This window comes from Podarcis tiliguerta, assembly GCF_965153285.1.
Source record: "Podarcis tiliguerta genome assembly, chromosome: 2".
Taxonomy (NCBI): Eukaryota; Metazoa; Chordata; class Lepidosauria; order Squamata; family Lacertidae; genus Podarcis; species Podarcis tiliguerta.
In genome coordinates, this window is record NC_139535.1 from 94,521,367 (window position 1) to 94,542,237 (window position 20,871).

The 20,871-nt window shown below is 45.9% G+C and overlaps 1 protein-coding gene across 1 annotated transcript in view; it reads right to left on the reverse strand.

Annotated features, from left to right (window-relative positions):
• Positions 1-20,871, reverse strand: part of BAHCC1 (BAH domain and coiled-coil containing 1) — a 163,371-nt gene that overhangs the window by 114,497 nt on the left and 28,003 nt on the right. The window contains exons 2-4 of the mRNA XM_083427160.1: positions 12,546-12,700; positions 4,487-5,405; positions 1,651-4,213 (exon numbers count right to left, since the gene is read on the reverse strand). The gene's annotated coding sequence lies outside the window, so the exon portion shown is untranslated. The remainder of the gene's footprint in view (positions 1-1,650; positions 4,214-4,486; positions 5,406-12,545; positions 12,701-20,871) is intronic.

Here is a 20,871-nt window from a genome sequence, read left to right on the forward strand (position 1 = left end):
AAATCTATCTCTTTACTAGCACAAATATACTTTCTATACCGAATTTGCAAAGACATCGATAGGTTCTCGCGCGGCGAGGTCCAGAGATAATTTGATTTGAGGAGGAAGAGAAAATAAAAGAAACAAGAGACTTTAAAATATAACACAGATGCACATCTGCATGCTTTTTGGCCTCTTCAGAAAAACAGAAAGTTAATGCTTTTATTCGTACAGAAACTCCTGGGTCTCTGAGCAAGCCCTTTTTGTCCGAGGCACTGGGTTTCTCAGATTTCTTTTCACGGCGCAACCCTGAACACGTTTACTCGGGAGGAAGCGCCCCAGTGCTGCCTATGGGGGTGCTGAGTAAGGCCCGCACCCGGACAAGGGAGTAAGCCTTATTGAAATTACTTGTGAATAAACATGCATCGGATTATTATTGCTCGGTTACTTACTCTTCGAGCGGGAAACAAAAGCGAGGCCTGAACAAAGCAGATCGCAGGGAGCCAAGCTTAAAAACGGGAGTAAAGAAAAAGTCCGGTACTTGGGAGTGTGGCAATTTGGGAAGCGAGGTAGGGTTTTATATTTTTATAAAATGCTTTTGCAAGCAACTTTAGTTCGGGGTTTTGATTATACAAAGAAGGGGGAGAAGAAGGGCGATTTGCGTTTCGATTCAAAGGCTATCTTTAAAACATTGCCTGCGAGTCGCGGCCAACGTTTGCAAGGGGGTTCTACTTTCCTTCCTGCAACAACGTGGAGGCGCCGCGGATTTTGTTCTAAGCTAAGGCTTTGTAGCTCAGACTGCTGGTACGATTCAAAAGCAAAACGTCCCCGTTATTAATCTTTTTAAACGGGGAGCCCTCCTGCCCCCTTCTAAACTGACCACAGTTCTATGCAAGGGCATCACATTAGTTTTATTGTTGTGTACAAAGTTAACAAAAAAGAGGAGGCGAAGAAATGTCCATTTCCACGCAGCGTTGCAAAACGATGTGGGCTATCTCCTAGCAGCCCGATTTCAAAAATATTAAGAGATAAGCGAGGTGATACCGTTACGGTGAACCAACTCGGGTTTTCTAAAAGGAGGCGTGAAGCCCTGTTACCTCTCTTTTGTGGGTGCGGGCATTTTAAGTGGAGATGTGTGTGTAATCCCCCCCCCCCCCACATTTAAACACAAAACCGTAACTTGGGGACAATAAATTGTACACTCTTCCTCAATGAATAAAGTTCCTTTACAGCGCCAAAGTAAATACAGAGCAAAATTGCATTTTGGAGGGAGGGGCATTGCGATATAGATAGATATATATTTCATGTATGAATGCATTGTTTTCATTTTGAGGGGGATTTCGGCTGGGTATGCGCGCGTGGAGGTTTTGAAGGAGAAATCTGCAAGGAGCTTCTTGAGTTACAAGATGGGGGAGAGAGAGAGATGTACGAAAGTGGCAGGCAGGGGCTGGGCGAGTTGGAATGTTTTTGCCATGTGGTGGGGGAGAAAGAAGGCGACATTTCTCCCCCCCCCCCCGTCTCCCGCTTTGGAATTAAATCTCAATTCATGCGGCAGTTAATGAGAAGGAAAACAGAAGAAGAGAACGCGTTAAAAATAATAAAAAAGGGGGGGCGAGAGAAACTTCACAAATACAAACAATGAGAACAAATCGAGACAAAACAATTACTTACAGATCGCTGCTTTCCTGGGTCAAAGTTCTGTTTAACAAACCGCAGGAACAAACAAAACAAAAAATCCACTTCACTGTAAAAAAAGGGGGGGCCACTGGAGATATCCAAGTCGTGGACTGGAAAACGCCAATATTAGAATACAGGTGATTTCTCCCCCCCCCCCTTCTCTCTCTCTCTCTCCTTTCCCCGGAGCTCCTTTCTTTCTCTGTCTCTAGAAAGCGGAAACTGGAGATGGTTTTTGCATGTGTGCGCGCAAGATCACAGATCTCTTTTTTTTCCCCCACACCGCCGCCGAGGCGTTTGAGGATTTGCTTTTTACGGCGACGGCACAGTCCTCTCTCTGGCTGCTGCTGCTGCAGTTGCTGTTGTTGTTATTATTATTATTACGAATTTGGCATTTAGTCGCGAGTCTTCTGCTCCCACTCCGAGGTCCCCCTCCCCTTCTACTTGCCCGTGTGGAGTAAATCCATTCAATTAGGGCACCAAGACGGAGCTGGAGGCTCTATAATCTCAAATTTATGGCCGGATGACGTGCCTCTCTCTCCCACAATGGAGACCAGTGACATTAAACAGAAAATTGATGAGAGAGAAGCGAAATCTAATCTCTTTCCCCCCACTTCTTCCACGCCATTGCTGCTGCTGCTACTCGCTGGCCTTTTTTTCCATGGTTTGGAGCGGCGGGGTGGGGGGCGGGGAGGGCGAGACAGGATTTTCTTGTTGGTTGCGGTGGTGGGTGTGAGAAGGGAGCGCGCTCCGGGTGGGGGTGGGGTGGGGAGGAGAGCAGTACAGTTTATAGTCTCCGGAGGCAAATATGATCCGAACCATTTATTCATTACCCTCTCGCGATCCCTGTACAATTGAGGCATGTGCTAAGGGAGAGCAGGAGGCTTGCCGGAGTTTTCCGAAATCGCCCCCAATCCTACTTCACGCACATCTCCACTCCTTCTCACCCGCCCCCTTTTTATCTCGCTGTATTTTATTTTGAATCTGCTTTGGAGATTTACCTGACTTTTTTTTTTTAGTGCAAAGTGGCATTTTCTCCCTGGCTCAATAAATACAATCGGAACCCCTGCTTTTTCGGATGTGTGTGTGTGTTGGGGAGGGACTCTCTCAATGTACCGCACTTTGGGAGAGAGAGGGGGGGGAATAAAGAAAATATTCATGCGCAAAATGAGAAGTTTTCTTTTGGAGCCGGCTACATTCCGCCTCTATTAGAAGACAGGCGCTATCTAGCTCGTCAACACACATGCATACACACACACATAGGGGAGAGGGGGTGAAGGCGGAGGGAGCGAGGAAGGCGGCGGGGGGGGACCCCAAGCAGGATCTGTTGGACTAAAGACAAAAGTAACGTCCCTGTTGCAGCTGCAAACGCAGCGCGGGGGAGGGTGTGTGCGCGCGTGCGGGGGGGGGGGTGGAGTGAGCAGAGGAAATCCCAGCACCTCCGCGTTCCAAACAAGAAGAGGAAACCGAGATTTGCGTTCCCTGGCTCCTTCTGTGCGTGTGTTGCACAGCCTATCTGCCACACGTACTTCCACAACAGCCAGAGAAGCTCCCATTCACCGCCCCAGCAGCAGGCTCCTCTCAATTAAATCCCTCCCCCACAAGACTCGCAATTTCAGCCACAAGAAGACACCCTGCAAGAGCCGGAGGGAGGCGAGGAGGAACATTGTCCAGAGCTTCGCCATTTACTTTCAAGTTTCTTTTCTGCCGTCCCTTCTTCTTCCTCTCCGCTCTCTCTCTCCCCCCCCCGGCACCTCCCATATCACCGTCCTTGTCTGGAGATGAGTTTACAAACTCCGCGGCTGCTCCCAGCGCCACAGACATAACAATGGCCCGGTGGAGGAGCTGGATGAATCTAGTGGATTTTGCACTTTTTCCCTTCCAACGGGGCGGGGGGGGGGGGAGACACCGGGAGCTCCCAACTGGCTCCTTCCTCAGCCTCTTTTGTCTGTTTATGCCTGGAAGGTCATCGACATCAGAAGAGTTGCAGAAGCAGCCAGCACAGGAGCCAACCCGGCCTCGCCACAAACTCCCTCACGACGCGGCTTTCCACGTTTCCCTCCCCTGCGCCCCCTCCACACACACAGGCAAGAGTTCAGTCTTGTAGCAGGGAGTACCATAGGCCTGTAAAGGGAAATATTTTCATCTGGTTGTTTGAAATCCGCCACTTTGTAATGAAAATGGTACCTGGACTTGTGGGTATCAATGGGTCAATGTGAAGTTCTATAAAAGCCAACCAATGGCCATGCCTACTTATTTTTGAGCTGTGCTCCAGCATTCCAGTGAAACTGCTCTCAAACGAATGGATTTTGTGCATGCTTTTAAATGTTTTCAGCACTGTTTTTAAATCAGTTACTTTATTTAATTGTTTTGTAATGTGTTATATTAATTGTGTGGCTTTAGCTGTATCTGTTTTAATTTATGCAATGAGCCATCTTGAGTCCTGCGCTGGGAGAAAGGCAAGCTTTAAATAAAATAAAATAAAATAAAATAAAATTCAATACTGCAGTCACAAAGGCAGCTGGCTGCTGGGGAATGTGATATTAGGATCGTCACCGTGCTCACTGGAAGGACAGATCCTGAAACTGAGACTCCAGTACTTTGGCCACCTCATGAGAAGACTCCCTGGAAAAGACCCTGATGTTGGGAAAGATGGAGGGCACAAGGAGAAGTGGACAACAGAGGACGAGATGGTGGGACAGTGTTCTCGAAGCTACCAGCATGAGTTTGACCAAACTGCAGGAGGCAGTGGAAGACAGCAGTGCCTGGCATGCTCTGGTCCATGGGGTCACGAAGAGTCGGACATGACTAAACGACTAAACAACAACAACACCGTGTGTAGCTGTGTCCATGTCCAATGATGCTCATTCCTTAAGTCTTCTTAGAGTATATTATAACCTAGTTTTCTGACACTGCATTGGATGAATGCCTTCAAGATGTTGGCCTTCCAGATGTTGCTGGACTACAGTTCCCATCATCCCTGATCATTGGCCATGCTGGCTGGGGCTGATGGGATTTGGAGTCCAACAGTATCTGGTCTGGTGGACCAAACAAGTCCTCCATACATGCTCTAGATCAAGCATGTCCAAAGTCTGTTTTGGTGGCCTAATCCGGCCTGTGGCAGTTTATTTCCTGGGGTAAAATCCTAAAAAACCTCAACAACTCCAACCCTAAAAGCTCCACAACTTCAATCCTTTAAAAAAGGTCAACAATCTTGGTTGGCCCTTTGGTCGGCTCCCATGGCCCTTCACTTCATCAAATCTGTCCCTCTTTGAAAAAAGTTTGGACACCACTGCTCTAGATAATTCCAGGAAATAGTGTTTATGCAAATGACCCTCTAGTCTAGGAAGACAAGACTGAAGTCTGGTTCTAACATTTTGTGCATTGTTTCTCTTCCTACATGCCTTGTTTCCTTGACCTTGTTTTGCCCTTGCCTACCTTCACACCATGCCTACCTTGAAGAACTATGGTTAGATCCCTTCCTCTCCACCCTCTCTCTTGCCTCTTCCCTACCAGAGTTGCAAGGATGAGTAAGAATACAGATTTGGATGTGTCATTACCTGTTGCTCGGACGCCGCAGGGACTGGAACAAGACCTGGCGGTATCACTTCCTGTCCCACTGGGACCAACCATTTATCATCTTCTCTTGTTGCTCACCTCTCAACGTTAAAGCTCGCATTCTGAGCTCATGGCACCCCGGTTGCACAGCTTGGACCTTCGCGCACAGAAGGGAATTCATGCCGGCTCGATTTCTGAAACAAGAGGTGATATGGGGCTCATTTCCCACAACCTCTCCCCATACTGAAGCCACTCACATGGAAGAGGAGACATTCAGGCCTGCCCTGGCCTGCACAAGTGGTAGGCTCCCTACCCCTTGGCAGGCCCCAAATGCTCAGCAAGAGGATGTTTTTGGCTTGACAGATCTCAAGCCATAGAGTCCAGATTTAATAAGAGGCTATTAATATGTTTTCCCCATATATATATATACACACACAGTGGTACCTTGGGTTAAGAACTTAATTCGTTCTGGAGGTCCGTTCTTAACCTGAGGTACCACTTTAGTTAATAGGGCCTTCCGCTGCCACCACCGCACAATTTCTGTTCTCATCCTGAAGCAAAGTTCTTAACCCGAGGTACTATTTCTGGGTTAGCAGAGTCTGTAACCTGAAGCGTCTGTAATCCGAGGTACCACTGTATATATTTACATGCATTTGCCCCAGTGAAATGTCTCTTGGTGACATTATCTGCCTTGCCTTCCCTTCCCTTCCCTTCCCTTCTGCAATGCCAGAGGACCTCATAGACCTCCTATGGGGGCAAAGCAGGAAGTTTCAGACTGATTCTGTAGCTGAGGCCCGGAGACGCTGTCCTCAGCCCATGGCAGAGGACTCCACCGCTGTAAAGAGAAATGCCCCAGAGCACCTTGTCTGTGAGCTGAAGTCTTGAGCATCGTGTCCACATGGAGAAGCATGTGGGTATTTAATTGCATTCAGGCTGGGTGCAAGGTCAGTCATCTGGGGCAAGGAAGGTGACGTGCCTGGGTATTGTCCTACTCATGCCTACCTTCATATGGAAAAGGTCAATGTACCCGTTTTGCCTGCCTTTCTTTGGAAAGGTGCCCTGTTAGCTTAGGGCAAGGGGTGATTTCAAATACCTTTCTGATGTTCTTCATCATGAAGGACATCTGCTTTGTTTCCTCTCCTCCACCCCTTTCCCCCCCTTTTAAAAAAGTTTTTCTGAGTTTCTGAAGACTTGCAAGCTTTTCTATGCCTCTGGGTAGTTAGGTCCATAGTTGTAGGCTGCTTTTAGATTTGGGATGGTTCACACACTCTTACCAGGCTTAAAGGTAAAGGTAAAGGGACCCCTGACTATTAGGTCCAGTCGTGACCGACTCTGGGGTTGCGGCACTCATCTCGCTTTATTGGCCAAGGGAGCCGGCGTACAGCTTCCAGGTCATGTGGCCAGCAGGACTAAGCCGCTTCTGGCGAACCAGAGCAGCGCACGGAAACGCTGTCTACCTTCCCGCTGGAGCGGGGATTCGAACCGCCGACTTTCTGATCGGCAAGACCTAGGCTCTGTGGTTTAACCCACAGCACCACCCGCACTTAATTCAGCTTAAATGGCACCAAATTGATGCTGGGCTGGGGGCAGGCAGGTTCCTTAAGCAGCTTTCAGTTTTCCCACCTGGTTTTCTTGTTTAATTTAGATGTGCCCTAAATTAAACTTGAAATGCTTACCAGAGTAAAGAAACGAGCATGGATCTGACTCCTGGAGCCACACAGATATCAGGGACATCCAGGCATTCTAAGTCACCTGCTCTGGTTAACAATCTTTATTTTAGCTTTACAAAAGAGAACCTGAGAAGATATGTTGATGCAGGGACTTTACAAGGGCTCAAAAAGTACCGTAGTTGGGTGGCATGGGGTGGGGTATAGAAACTAGAAAATTTTGAAACCTTGTATAGATTATTTATAGCATTTGGCTTTAAAGTGCTCTTTTGCTTTCTGTGTTTCTAGTCTTCTTCTATAAAGATGCAGGGTAAAATTCCAACGTTGTGTTCCTCTAATCATTCCATCTGCACCCCCTGTATGCTGTTCTGGGGGTTCCTCCACCGCCAAACCAATTTTGGGGCTGCAGGAGGAGAAGAGGGAGAAAGCCCTGCTGCTCAAGCAGAAGTCCTTGTGCAGTTCTTCTGCTGATGGGGCCGGTTTGGTGAATCCTGCCTGCAGTGTTTCAAGTGTTGTCTTTGGACCAAGGCCTGGGTTCAAACCCTCGGCTGCAAAGCTCAGAGATGACAATGGGGCAATCATTGCCAGCCTAACTTCTGATCCGACTGAGAACGGACAGCTCCACTGCTTTGCAAGTCAGAAAGCACCTCTGAATGTTTGCATGTCTTTCTCACAAACATGGCTAGAAACTTGCTTTTTAATTAAAAATCAAAAATTAAGAGTTTTAATCAATATTATGAATCAGATGTCCTCTTGGGCCGCGCATGTGTCTGGAATACGTGTAGACTTGATTAAAAGATGGTTTACCCTGTGATTGGTTTTAAATGGCTTCCCTAATTTAGCTGACGTGTAGATTAATTTTTTAAGGTCAGTTTCCATGCTGGACAAAGGTCATTGTTAGTAAAGGGCATAAATTTAAATACTTTAACATGAGCAAATGCATCTTCTCCTTTCCATTAAAAAAAATAAATAAGTGCCAACAACCACAAGAATGCAAGGAACTAGGGTTGCCGGGAAACTTCTACTTTTAAATTGATTGAGGACGTGGATTGGAGTTTAGGGCGTATTTTAGGCCTCTGTTTGAAATTCCCAGATAACTGAAATGGGATCTCTGCCCCATAAGCCTGAAAGGACGGAAGTCATTCCAGAGGGCCTGAGACCTTTTCCATGCTCTGTGCCTTTATTTCCACTATGCTGCTCCTGGTGTAATCATGCCTTTCTGACCCCTGGATGAGATGCAGGGGCATAAAAGCCACCATGCACAATTCCAGCAAGAATCGGGTCCTCCCTGCTCCCCTCGCTCCTGCCCACCTGAGGTATTCTCTCTGTCCTAGTTTTGGAATGATGAGGGTGGCAGGAACTAGCTGGCTATAGCTGCGACGGTGTCAGCAGCCTGGAAGCCCAATGTGGGTCTTTTTTATTTTTATTTTATTTAACATAATTGTTACAAAATATAAGCAAAACACTGCAAATACATACACACATATACCCTTCAAATAAGCATATATACATGAAAAAAGAAAAAAAGAGGGGAAAAAGAAAAGTAAAAAGAAGAAGAAATAAAGAGAAAAGAAGATGAAAAGTTGGAAGAATTTCTTCCAAATTTATTCTACAAATAATATGAAAATAATAATAAAATTTCATTGATTGACTTCCACCGCTTACACTGCACTTCCTATATACATTTTAAGCAAGATTGTATCTGTTGTTCTGTATTTTCCCCCATACAATCTCACGCAAATATTCTAATCAATAAGTTTTCTAAATCTTTCATAAATCTATTCTAAACACAACCAATACCTTAATCCTTGCCTAAATAAATAATCATTTAGACATTTCCATTGTTTCTGGATTATTATTATTTTGTTTTTGTCTTATCAAATCAGTCAACTTTGCTAATTCCAAGTATTCGCATAATTCATTCAACCATTCTTCTTTGGTTGGAACATAATTTCCTTTCCAATTACCCAATGTGGGTCTTGAATGGGGGAACCTAAGAAATGGTAGGTGTGAATCTAGCCATTGGCGTATCAGCTAGTTCCGGCCAAAAGAGAACTTCAGGAAGACCAACCACACCAGCCAAGAAAACCTTCCTGTACTAGGGGAAGGGAACCAGTGGTCCTCCAGATATTGCTCAACTACAACTCCCATCAGCATGACCATTGTCCATGCTTGCTGGAGCCAATGGGAGTTGAAGTCTAACAACATCTGGCAGGTTACAGGTTCCCTCTCCTTTGCTGTACCATTTAATCTAAGAACTCAAGTGGCTGTCTTTTTTTGGATTCCTGTTGACATTCTAGGTGCACCAGGTGGCTGCAGCAGAAAAGGTGTACTTGGTGGTGACACTCAACTGTGGAACACCCTCCCTGGGGATCTTGCCAGTCGCTTACCTTGATACCATTTTGATTCAAGGGAAATACCTTTTACCCCCCCTCCCTTCCAGAGGCTTTTTAATCCTTTCTACATTGCTTTTGTGCTGCTCATTTGTTTGTAATTCTGCTGACTGTTCATTTATCCTGTGGTGTCTCGTTCTTCTTTTAATGTTTGTGTTTTCATTTGCTTTACTGTAAATTTTAACTTTTCATTAGGCATCCTGCTGGCTCTGGGAATCTGTTGAAGGTCAGGGTATAAACTTAGCAACCAACCAAATAATCGAATACTGTATTTTTCGTCCCATAGGACAGTCCGTCCCATAGGACGCACCTAGTTTTTTGGGGGGGAAATAAAGGGAAAAAAATTTTCCCCTTTATTTCCCCCCCAAAAAACCAGGTCGGGGAACAGCGGTATGGCGGCGCTCCGCCTCCCCGCTGTCCCCTGAGCTTGTGGGGCTGGCTGATGTCTGCCCGGCGCGAGGGGCGCCCTGCTCCAGGGCGCCTCCCGCGCGGGTGGCAGGCTGCTATCCGCAGCCTGGGGAGCCCTGCGGGAACTCCCGCGGGCTCCCCAGGCTTGCTGATAGCTTCCTGAAGCCTGGAGAGTGAGAGGGGTCGGTGCGCACCGACCCCTCTCGCTCTCCAAGCTTCAGCGAAAGCCTGTATTCGCCCCATAGGACGCACACAGATTTCCCCTTCATTTTTGGAGGGGGAAAAGTGCATCCTATAGGGCGAAAAATACGGTACCTTTATTCCACCCATAGCAAGTTGGAAAAGTAAATTCCTTCCTTCCTTCTTAACAATTTGACTTTATTAACAGTATTTTTTTATTTCAATATTTCAATATTTGTAAACAACAACATGTAACTACGGTAAGTGAGCCTTTCTTAGAAAGGTGTCTTGGAACTAAGTTTAAGGAAAGAAATATAGAACTGCTGGCAGGCAACAGAAGCTGGGCAGATGGGAAAAGGTGTGTGCAGTTGTGAAAAGGATGGCCAAGCAAAGTTGGGGGGAAACCCTCTCAAGGATTCAGAGGAAGAGGAAGCGATGGTGTGCCTTCATGGTGGCGCCAGCACTGGCCACTAAAGCTGCAGAACATGGACAGGCCCTTCCCCTCCCACCATTATTTCAGAATCTGAATTGCGGAAGTAGAACACGCATGCTTCGCACTAAGTTTATACAATTAAATGTGCCCAATTTGCATGGTGCATTCCGGTTACAGAATTTGCATTTTGTGGTTGTATTTGATTTATGTGTGTGTGTTAGCAAAAGCACACAGCCCTGTGGTAACAACTGAGCTGATCTCTAGGCAATGATAAGTAGGTATAAACCTGTTTGTGCATTAAGGTGAAACCCTTGTTTTTTCACTGAGCTGAAGCCCTGCAGGTATAGCAGGTTGAAACTCTGTCATCAAACTGTATAGAAACCCATCCTGCATGTATAGTTTTTAGGCTGAGAAGGATGAACACCCAAGGAGTTTAAGCAATGATTTGGCACACAGACCTTACACAAACCCCTCCCAATTTTTGATAGAAGCTTACTACTACTACTACTACTACTACTAATAATAATAATAATATTTATACCCCACCCATCTGGCTGGATTTCCCCAGGCACTCTGGGCAGCTTACAGCATATCTAAAAATATCAAGCATTAAAAACCTCCTGATACAGGGCTGCCTTCAGATGTCTTCTAAAAGTTGTGTAGTTCTTTATCTCCTTGACATCTGAAGGGAGTTCCACGGGGACGACGCCACTACCAAGAAGGTCCTCTGCCTGGTTCCCTGTAACTTCACTTCTCTCAGTGAAGGAACCAGCAGAAGGCCCTCAGAGCTGGACCTAAGCGATGGAGCTGGAGACGCTCCTTCAGGTATACTGGGCGGTGGCCGTTTAGGGCTTTAAAGATCATCACCAACACTTTGAATTGTGCTCGGAAACATACTGGGAGCCAGTGAAGATACTTTAGGCCTGGTGTTATATGGTCCCAGCAGCCACTCCCAGTCACCAGTCTAGCTGTCACATTCTGGATTAGCTGTAGTTTCCAAGTCACCTTGGAAGGTAGCCCCACGTAGAGCACATTACAGTAGTCCAAGCGGGAGAAAACCAAGGTATGCACCACTTTGATGAGACAGTCTGCGGACAGGTAGGGTCTCATCCTGCGTACCAGATCTTCTGTAAACTTTTGATCTTTTGGCTGCATATATTATTCCGACCACCCCCCACACACATTCACATCACTGGAAATTTGCTATCTGGCAAGGAATTTGATTTCCAGAAGTACATTAGAATTCACGGAAGAGTAATTGTTAGAGGCAAGGTTACTACGCCCTGCAAAGCACTCCATCACCATCACTGTCCAATGCTGAACCTAGTCTTCCCACATCCATCTCAATCCAGTCTGGGTCTCCTTCAGTATCCAGCCTCGTCAGAATACTGGAATTCTGCAAAAACCAGAGCACTGCAAGCAGACAGAACTTCCGCTTGGAGGCTTTAGGCAAGCCACACTCCCACTGCTTCAGTTCCCCCATCTGTAAAACTAGGAAAAATAAAGACCTACTTCAAAGGGTATTTTGAGGAGAAATGATAAGAAAGATCGAAATGCCCTTGATGCGCTGTAGGACTTAGTTCTGGGTAAGCAAGCCTAGGAGTGTGCTATAAAATTGGCTGCGATCCTGAAGAAAGGCTATATGCCCTAACAGACTAAGGTGGCAACAAAAATGCCACTGCCTAAGCCCTGTTAGCTTGAGAGAGCCAGGACTGAAGGTGTGCGGGCAGATTTTGAACACACATTCTGCCACTGACACAAACAGTAGGGAAAATGTTGTCCAGTTCGTTTGCTTTTAGTTCAGCTGCTTAGAGCATGGTGGTAATAATGCCAAGGTTGCAGGTTTGATCCCCATATGGGGATCAAATTCTACGATTCTGTGATGCACTCTTTTCATGGTAATGAGGGGGCAGAGGCTTCTGGTCTGGCAGATCTAACACCCTCATCCACCCCACCCCAACATGCCCCAGGAGCACACCCTGTTTCTGGACATACTCCCCTTGGAGCAGCGGTTCTCAACCTGTGGGTCCCCTGATGTTGTTGGACTACAACTCCCATCATCCCTGACCACTGGTCATGGCTGGCTAGGAATGATGGGAGTTGTAGTCCAACAACATCTGGGGACCCACAGGCTGAGAAACTTCGCCTTGGAGCATCTTCAGTTACAGAGTGACATCAGTGGGGCTTTCAGGTGCCACAATAGGGAGACTTCTGCCCATGGGCCTCCCATTCTGCCCTTGATCTTGCTCTCACCTGGAGAGAGGGTCTGCAGCCATCCCACAGCCTCTCAGTTGCCTGCCCGGTTGATTGCAGGATTGCTTCCTTAAGCAGCGCATTTACTTCAAAGCATGCTGCATGCGGACATCAAAGGGGCTTGCTTCCATGTTTATCTGTCTTGCACAGGGGTCCTAAAATATTAGGGAAAATATTCATAGAGTTAGCAGTGACAATGGCTGCACTCCTGCACAATCAGCCTGACTGCAACATTTGCATTTGCATTTTTTTACAAAATCATACATTTTTCATTTCTGTGTGATCATCACCAGCCCTTTCAGCATTGTTTGTGACAGTAAGAGGATCCTCCTCACAATATCTAAGCAGGGAAGCCCTCACCTCCATTTCGCAGATGGAAAGTTGGAGGCTGGAGCAATTTGCCCCTAGTAACAAAGTGGGGAGGAGTAATTTGTCCTTCTCGCAAATTTATCCCAAACTCCTGGTCTATCTCTGTGCTCGCCATCCTGATTAAACGTTTCCTGCTGAAGCTTGTGCATAGATTTTGGCAGCGCCTGTGATTTTTTGCTTTGGAACAAGGGCTGTGGCCCTGAGTGGTGAGAAGAAAAAGAACCAACTTAACTCCTATTAGCCACTGCCATTGTATCAGATGTGTTAATAATCGGGTTTGCTAATGCAATTGCTACCACGATGCGAAAATCCGACTGGAAAATGTATTAGAGCAATTATCCCTCTTACTACCTCAGCCTGGTGTAGCATTAATATTCAATTTTGATGTGGAAGTCCTATTATGTTAATGACTTTTGTGACAAAAGTCATTAATGTAAGACTCCCTCTCTCTCTCTCTCTCTCTTTTTTTAACGGCATGGCATTAGCTGGGTTGAATACCAACGTGACGTCGGGTAAGTCTAACAAGATAAAACAGAAACTTGCCGTCGCTGCACTGTGCAGTTCCTTAACATATTCCTAGTGTGTTAGCGAGAGCTGCCATTACCTCGCTACAATGGCGAATGATATACACTACAAAGTCAATAATTCGACAAGACCGAGCCTTGTCTAGCGAGAGCTCTAGTTCCTCAAAACCACAGCCTGTTATCAGAATCTCAAATAAAAGCCTATGGCAAAGGCAGTTTGTTGCAGCTCTATGATTATAGGAATAGCCCGTCCAGAAGTACCAAAGGGCTGTTTTTAATTCAATGTCCCTTGGAGCAAAGCTTGCAAACTGTCCCTCATTACAAAGCGCATCACTCACTGCTTTTTGGGGGGTTTTGTTATTTTTTAAAGTCAAATTTCTGAACGTCCTGCGTTAAGTGTGGTGTGTGGTGCCCTAAATTGCAGGTGTACGAAAAGCTGAATCAGGAAAGGAAGCCATTGATGGGAAACGTCTGTAGATTTGCTCTGAACCACACGGCGTTGCATAGGCACATCAGCAGTGCCTTGCAAGGAACAATGCACAGCAGGCATCGAATCCCACAAACAGAGTTTGGCCCACTCCTGGGCGGACAGAGCTCACACTTATTTAGAAAAAGCTGAGCAGGATAAGGGTGCAATGAACAGGAGGGATTTTCATGGGATTTAAACAATGGCTGTTAAGCGTGGTGTGGTCCTCCTTAGTGAGACAAGGACAGTTGGGAGCTCCTCTCTTAATTTCTCCGAGTCTTTAAGTAGTGGAAGTGCTAGTGAGGAGCACAAATGCGACCCTCAGCTTCTTGGAGGACTGTTGTTGGTTATGTTTACCTTTCGGCTTCCTTAAGTCCAGGCTGAAATTAAAAGCAACTGCTGCAACCTCTGGAGTAGAAAAAGACTTTGTCTGAACTCTGGGGAAAAATCACAGTCACTGAGAGCCTAAGGGTGCCTCTCTGTCAGAAGGTAAAGGTAAAGGGACCCCTGACCATTAGGTCCAGTCGTGACAGACTCTGGGGTTGCAGCGCTCATCTCGCTTTATTTGCCGAGGGAGCCGGCGTACAGCTTCCGGGTCATGTGGCCAGCATGACTAAGCCGTTTCTGGCAAACCAGAGCAACGCATGGAAGCGCCGTTTACCTTCCTGCCGGAGCGGTACCTATTTATCTACTTGCACTTTGATGTGCTTTCGAACTGCTAGGTTGGCAGGAGCAGGGACCGAGCAACAGGAGCTCACCCTGTCGCGGGGATTCGAACCGCCAACCTTCTGACCGGCAAGTTCTAGGCTCTGTGGTTTAACCCACAGCGCCACAGTGAAGCTATTTGCCTCAGGTCATGGACTGGCAGGCAATGCAAGGGCAGAAATGTTTAAAATGTGCTACCTCCTGCAATTCCAGCACACACACATACACTGGCTTGCATATCTAGGAATATAGGGAACTGTGTTATTGCCACTAGTCCACCAGGTCCACTACTGTCTCCAATGAGCTCTCCAGGATTCCAAAGAGAAATCTTTCTCAGCTCTACTTGAAGAGAGCAGGAATTGAACCTGGAACTTTCTGTATGCTGAGCATGTGCCCTGCTTCTGAGTGATGGCCCCTCCCCTTCAGGCTGGCAGAAGACTTTGAGTGATAAATGGCATCTCCCGCTCTCATACTAATTACCGTATTTTTTGCACCATAACACTCACTTTTTTCCTCCTAGAAAGTAAGGGGAAATGTCTGTGCGTGTTATGGAGGGAATGCCTACGGGTGGCATGCCTACGGATTTTCCTCCTCTAAAAACTATGTGCGTGTTATGGAGCGAAAATACAGTACATTTTCTCCCTCCTGCTCAATTTTTTGAGTTCCGGGTGCCCAAATAGGCTGGGTTAAGGAAGGTGGGCGAGAAAACAGATTCTTGCTGCTGCCTGACCTCAAAGTTTACTTGTTTGTTCTTTAAGAAAAAAGTAAGAAATACTTTGTAAGAAATTAAGACATGAAAATTTGAAGGAATAACATAAACAGATGTTGCAAATTCTGGACATTTGTCTACAATCAAGTTTGATGCAAATTTCATTTTGGTTGACTTCATGTGTCTGTTTTGTGGAGGTCAACTTCAATTGGTTGCCCAGGAGTCGAGTGGCCGTGTAAACAACAGGATAGAATTTTTATACCTTTAGCCATTGTGTTGGAGACGGAATTTCAGCAGGAGGAACCAAAGCCTGCAAGCTACACCTGCTGAAATTCTGTCTCTTAAGACAACGATTTAGAAGTGCAGGAAGCCTCATCATTCTTTTGCATCCAGCCACTCCTAGACGACAGGCTGAGGTGACATTTTCAGGTGGTAGATTTACACGACAGGCACCTTCTCACCCACAGAGCACAATCTACACACAAGCCTAACTGTGCAAGCCTTACTGAAGTGAACCAGGACTTGTGAAAGGCTGGTTAAAGGAGACACTGTTGATGAACTGAAGCCCATGTCAACCGATAGGAGTGAGGGTATCAATTGGAAGTTGTACCCAAGGTCCTAAAACGCCTCAGAACATTGGTTGGATAGTAGATGGATAGTTAGTGCATGGTGCCGATAATGCCAAGGTTCAAGGTTCGATCCCCATAAGGGACAGCTGCGTAGTCCTGCATTGCAGGGGGTTGGACTAAATGATTCTCTGGGTCCCTTCCAACTCTTATGAGTCTAAGGATGGGCACTGGCCTTAAAGCAACTCCACCTAGGCTGGTATCTGCTAACTTTCCCATATATCTAGATTCAGGTAGGTAGCCGTGTTGGTCTGATGCAGTAAAAAAAAAATAAAAAATTGTCCAGTAGCACCTCAGAGACCAACTAAGTTTGTTCTGGGTGTAAGCTTTCGTGTGCATGCACACTTCTTCAGATTCACTGAAGCAGAAGTCACCGGACCCTTATATATAGTGGGAGGGTGGGGTGGCGTTTTTCTCAGAAGGGTAGTAGGAGATGGGTGATTGACTCAATGTTGCTGAATTACAACTTATTACCAAACTGAAAACTATGGAGAGACCTGGTCTGAATAGAGATATTGGATTGCTGTCTCATTATACATCCTAAAGCTATTTTTGGTCATCTGCATACTATCCCTTGCCTTTTCCTATAGGAATAATTGCAGTCATTAACAGTCTTCAACAGGTTTACCATACCCATTGAGTCAATCACCCATCTCCTACTACCCTTCTGAGAAAAACCCCTTTCGTGCATGCACACAAAAGCTTATACCCAGAACAAACTTAGTTGGTCTCTAAGGTGCTACTGGACTATTTTTTATTTTTATTTTGACTTCCCCATATATCATCATTGTTATTATCTTTAATCTTTACCCCATCCCGCCATAACACATGGCTTGCCAACCTTTCCGAACCTGGTGGCCTCCAGAAGTTTTAGCCTCCAACTCCCATCATCCCCCTGCCAGCACAGACAATGGCCAGGGGGATTATGGGAGTTGTAGTCCAAAACATCCACTTGGTTCAAGAAGGCTGATCTACAGGGTAAGCGGTAAAGGAAGGGTGAAGAAAACAAAATATTTCATTGTTCTAGTTATAGGTGGGTAGCCGTGTTGGTCTGCTGTAGTCGAAACAAAATAAAAAAATTCCTTCCAGTAGCACCTTAGAGACCAACTAAGTTTGTCATTGGTATGAGCTTTTGTGTGCATGCACACTCTAAGTTTGTCATTGGTACGAGCTTTCGTGTGCATGCACACTCTAGGTTTGTCATTGGTACGAGCTTTCGTGTGCATGCACACTCTAGGTTTGTCATTGGTACGAGCTTTCGTGTGCATGCACACTCTAGGTTTGTCATTGGTACGAGCTTTCGTGTGCATGCACACGAAAGCTCATACCAATGACAAACTTAGTTGGTCTCTAAGGTGTGACTGGAAAAAAGCTTTCATGTTGGAGTAGCACTAAACTTTAAGGTCCTGGTTCAATTTGGAAATGCAATAGAATGGGGAAAGAAATAAATGTGATGCCTTCCCCCACTCCACCCCTACACTGCCTGGCTCTGCTTGCAGTCTGCCTCAGCGTGCATTTCCAACAGACATTTTAAAGGTCAGTGTCACCCATGCAGGTCTGGGAAAGTTGCAAGCGGCGTGGCAGAGCGGAGATAATGTCCCCAATTCATTATTCTGACTCAGGCCCTTTTCATTTCTGCACCGAGCCGCCTCCCTATCTTTCCCCCTCTGCATAAGTGCTTTCCCCCTCCCTCCCTCCCCACCCGCCGCCACAGTCCTCCTGCTTCTTTTTTCTCCTCCAAGAAACAAAACAGATACATAAGGTTGGTAAGATGAAGTGTCCTCTGCTAATGTCTGCCTGCGATTCAGCCCAAAGGGCTTGGCAAAGAGACTGTGCTGAAGACATTCAGAAGCAAAAGAACACAAATGAGTTTTAAGAGACGTTTTGATTTATTTCTGGAGCGGAGGCAAATGGCGAGCTGGGGGTGGGGAACTTAAGACACCTGGTGTGAGGCTGAACTGGGGGGCACTTTAAAGGACCAGGATATGCAGGCAGAAGCGTTTTCCTGTCTCAGAAATGTGTTTTCTTCGAGATGGAAAAAGGAGTGGCGGCAGCAGCAGCAGCAACAACAACAACAACCCATGAGCCTCCTTTGACCTATTTGGACTGCTGTCCTTGTCCCTTTGTTTGCTTGTCTGGATTTTCACAAATCATCCCAATATATCCACCCAGATGGGCCAATCAATTTTCTGCAAAGCACTCCCTGCTTTTAGCTGCTGCTGCTGCTGCTGCTAGGATTTCCATCCACTCCGGCTACAGAAAAGGTCAGCCAGCAAATAGGAAAGAGGAGTCCTGAAGTAGAGGAGAAAGCATGTCATTGCCATGTAGGCTGTCTTCTGACAGGCTACACAAAGCCAATTGTCAGATCCCATTGCCACTGGGGAGCTCTGTCCTGGTGGAGGTGCCAAAGGGGGAAGGCCAAGCAGAGGGCTCCCCCTCCCTCACGGTCCAGCCATCATGTGACAATTCCCTGGGAAAACCTATTTTTCTGGCCGACTCATTGGTCCTACACACTGAGGGGCTATTGTTATTTACTGTTTATTGGGGCCTCAGGGACAATCAGGGCAGAGGGGCGGTGTCAGGATGACCATTTGGCCCAGGGGCTTCGAGCTCAAAGGAGGCCTCAGATTTAGACACTTGTTAAAAAAAATTATAAGTTTCGCAGCTTGTTTATATGCACACCGGACCCAAATGTGACACAAATTCTCAGATAGGAAAGGCTTTGTTAACTCAAAAAAGTTACATCCCTCTTTATTTTTGACACCTAATTCTGTTTTTTTTTTGGGTGTCGTCATTTTTATTTTTATTATAGCTAGGGGTCTTAAAACCTGGAATGGCCAGGCTTCTCTGAACCTCCGAGATAATCTATGGGTTTCTACTTTCTATGCTATGGGCTAGGTGTGCATTGTGAAAGGGACGTCCCCCCTCTACTTTTAAGAAGAGGGAGCGAAGGTCTTGCCTTGTATGGCTAACATTGCTTTCTTTCTTTTTTCTTTTTCTTTTTGGTGAGGCCTCAAAAACTTGCAGCCACCTCTGCTCTTGAAATTCACAGCTTGCGTGCAATTTAATATTGGATGAGCCTTTGAACTTTGCTGAGAATCTTGGCTCTCTGTTTAAAATCCCCCCCCCCAATAGATCCTGAAGGTTTTGGAGGGCAGGCTGTCAAAGCCCAACTATATCGCTTGCTAGTCCATTCATTTTTATCAAAAAATATATATAACCCTTGATTGCAATCAAATCTCAAAGCGGTTTACAAGAAATATTAAAATTGCAGTTAGACAACATTTGAAGGTGACTAAAACCAACAGTAAGGAGAATAAAACACGTCAAGATCTGTTTGTCTGGATAGGCTTAAAACGAAACTGTTTTAAGCCAAAAAGAGAACAGCGAAGGTGCCTGGCTGATATTATTAGGGAGTTCCAACGTGCAGGTACTGCTGCATTAAAATCTCTTAAAATAAATTAAAATAAAAGTCTCTTACAGTGCAGAGTATTATGTGGCACCTGTAACAGTGGCAGTTCCACAAATTGAAGTGGTTGAAGTGGACACATCTACAGAGTAGGGAGATCCCACAAGTGGTCTCAAGCTGTGAAGGGCTTTACTGGGTTTGAGCCCCACTGGGCAAAAGATTCCTGCATTTCAGGTGGTTGGAATTGATGATCCTTGGGGTCTCCTCCCAACCCTATAATTCTAGAACCTACATACCAGCAGCAAGTAGCTTCTTCTTCTTCTCTTTTTCTTCGGCAATCACTCATAGCCAAGTAAGGTTGTCTTCCATAAACACGGTTTTAAAAGTGAGTCCGTAAGTGACTGTGGAGGCTAATTCTGGATCCACACGTCCTTCCACAGTGGGGACATTGGTTTCTGGGCGAGAGTTGATCATGGTGTGGATTTGCCAAGTGTGCCTTCATCTTAGCACGCTTCTCCCTTTCGTCCTGCGTTCAAGCGTCTTCAAAACCCATGACACCTTTGGTAAAGGCTGTTCTCCAATTGGAGCACTCACAGACCATTGTTTCCCAGTTGCCGGTGTTTCTACTACATTTTTTAAGATTTGCCTTGAGGGAGTCTTTAAACCTCTTCTGTTGACCACCAGCATTACGCTCTCCATTTTTAAGTTCGGAACAGAGTAGTTGCTTTGGAAGACGATAATCAGGCATCCTCACAACATGACCAGTCCAACAAAGTTGATGTTGAAGAAGCATTGCTTCAACAATGGTGATATTTGCTTCTTCCAGTACAATGGTATTAGTTCACCTGTCTTCCCAAGTGATGTGTAAGTAGCACCTTGAATCTGGCATAGTAACAAATGGGCAAGCAGTGCAGATCTCTAAGCAGAGGTATCATATGCTGAAAGCGTCATGAACCCCAAGGAGGGGATTGGTTGGGTGAGGAGAAAGAGTGGGAGGAACTCAGGGAGCTGGAGGAGGGCTCTGCTCCAGGGGAGAGGCCAGGGTTGCCATACGTCTGGTTCTTCCTGGGTACATCTTCTTGCTCAGCCTTAAAATTTGTGTCCAGGTGGGAATTTTGAAATTTGGCAAAATGTCTAGGGTTTTTTGTTTTGTTTCCACGGATAAAGCCTTCAGATATATTTGTATGTATACAAATACTGATATATTTGTGTTTTTCACTGTATTATGTTTTGCATTTCAAGAATTTAAAAAAGACCTTTAAAAAAGGATTATGTTAGTTGTTTTTTTTTAAATGACTTTTGTATTTTCAAAAAGTTTGAAGATCACAAACGGGGGGGGGGGGGGGGGAGTCTCCATGTTGACAGGTTTGGAGATTTACATTTTGCTTGTATTGGATTTCCTTTGGCCCAAGGCAGAAACTTTCTGACTCCTGAGGATCTGTTTCAGAATATTGGCACTTGACATACATCCCAGAATAGTCAAGCTCCCTGATCACTGCTGATGTGGCTTGGTGTCAT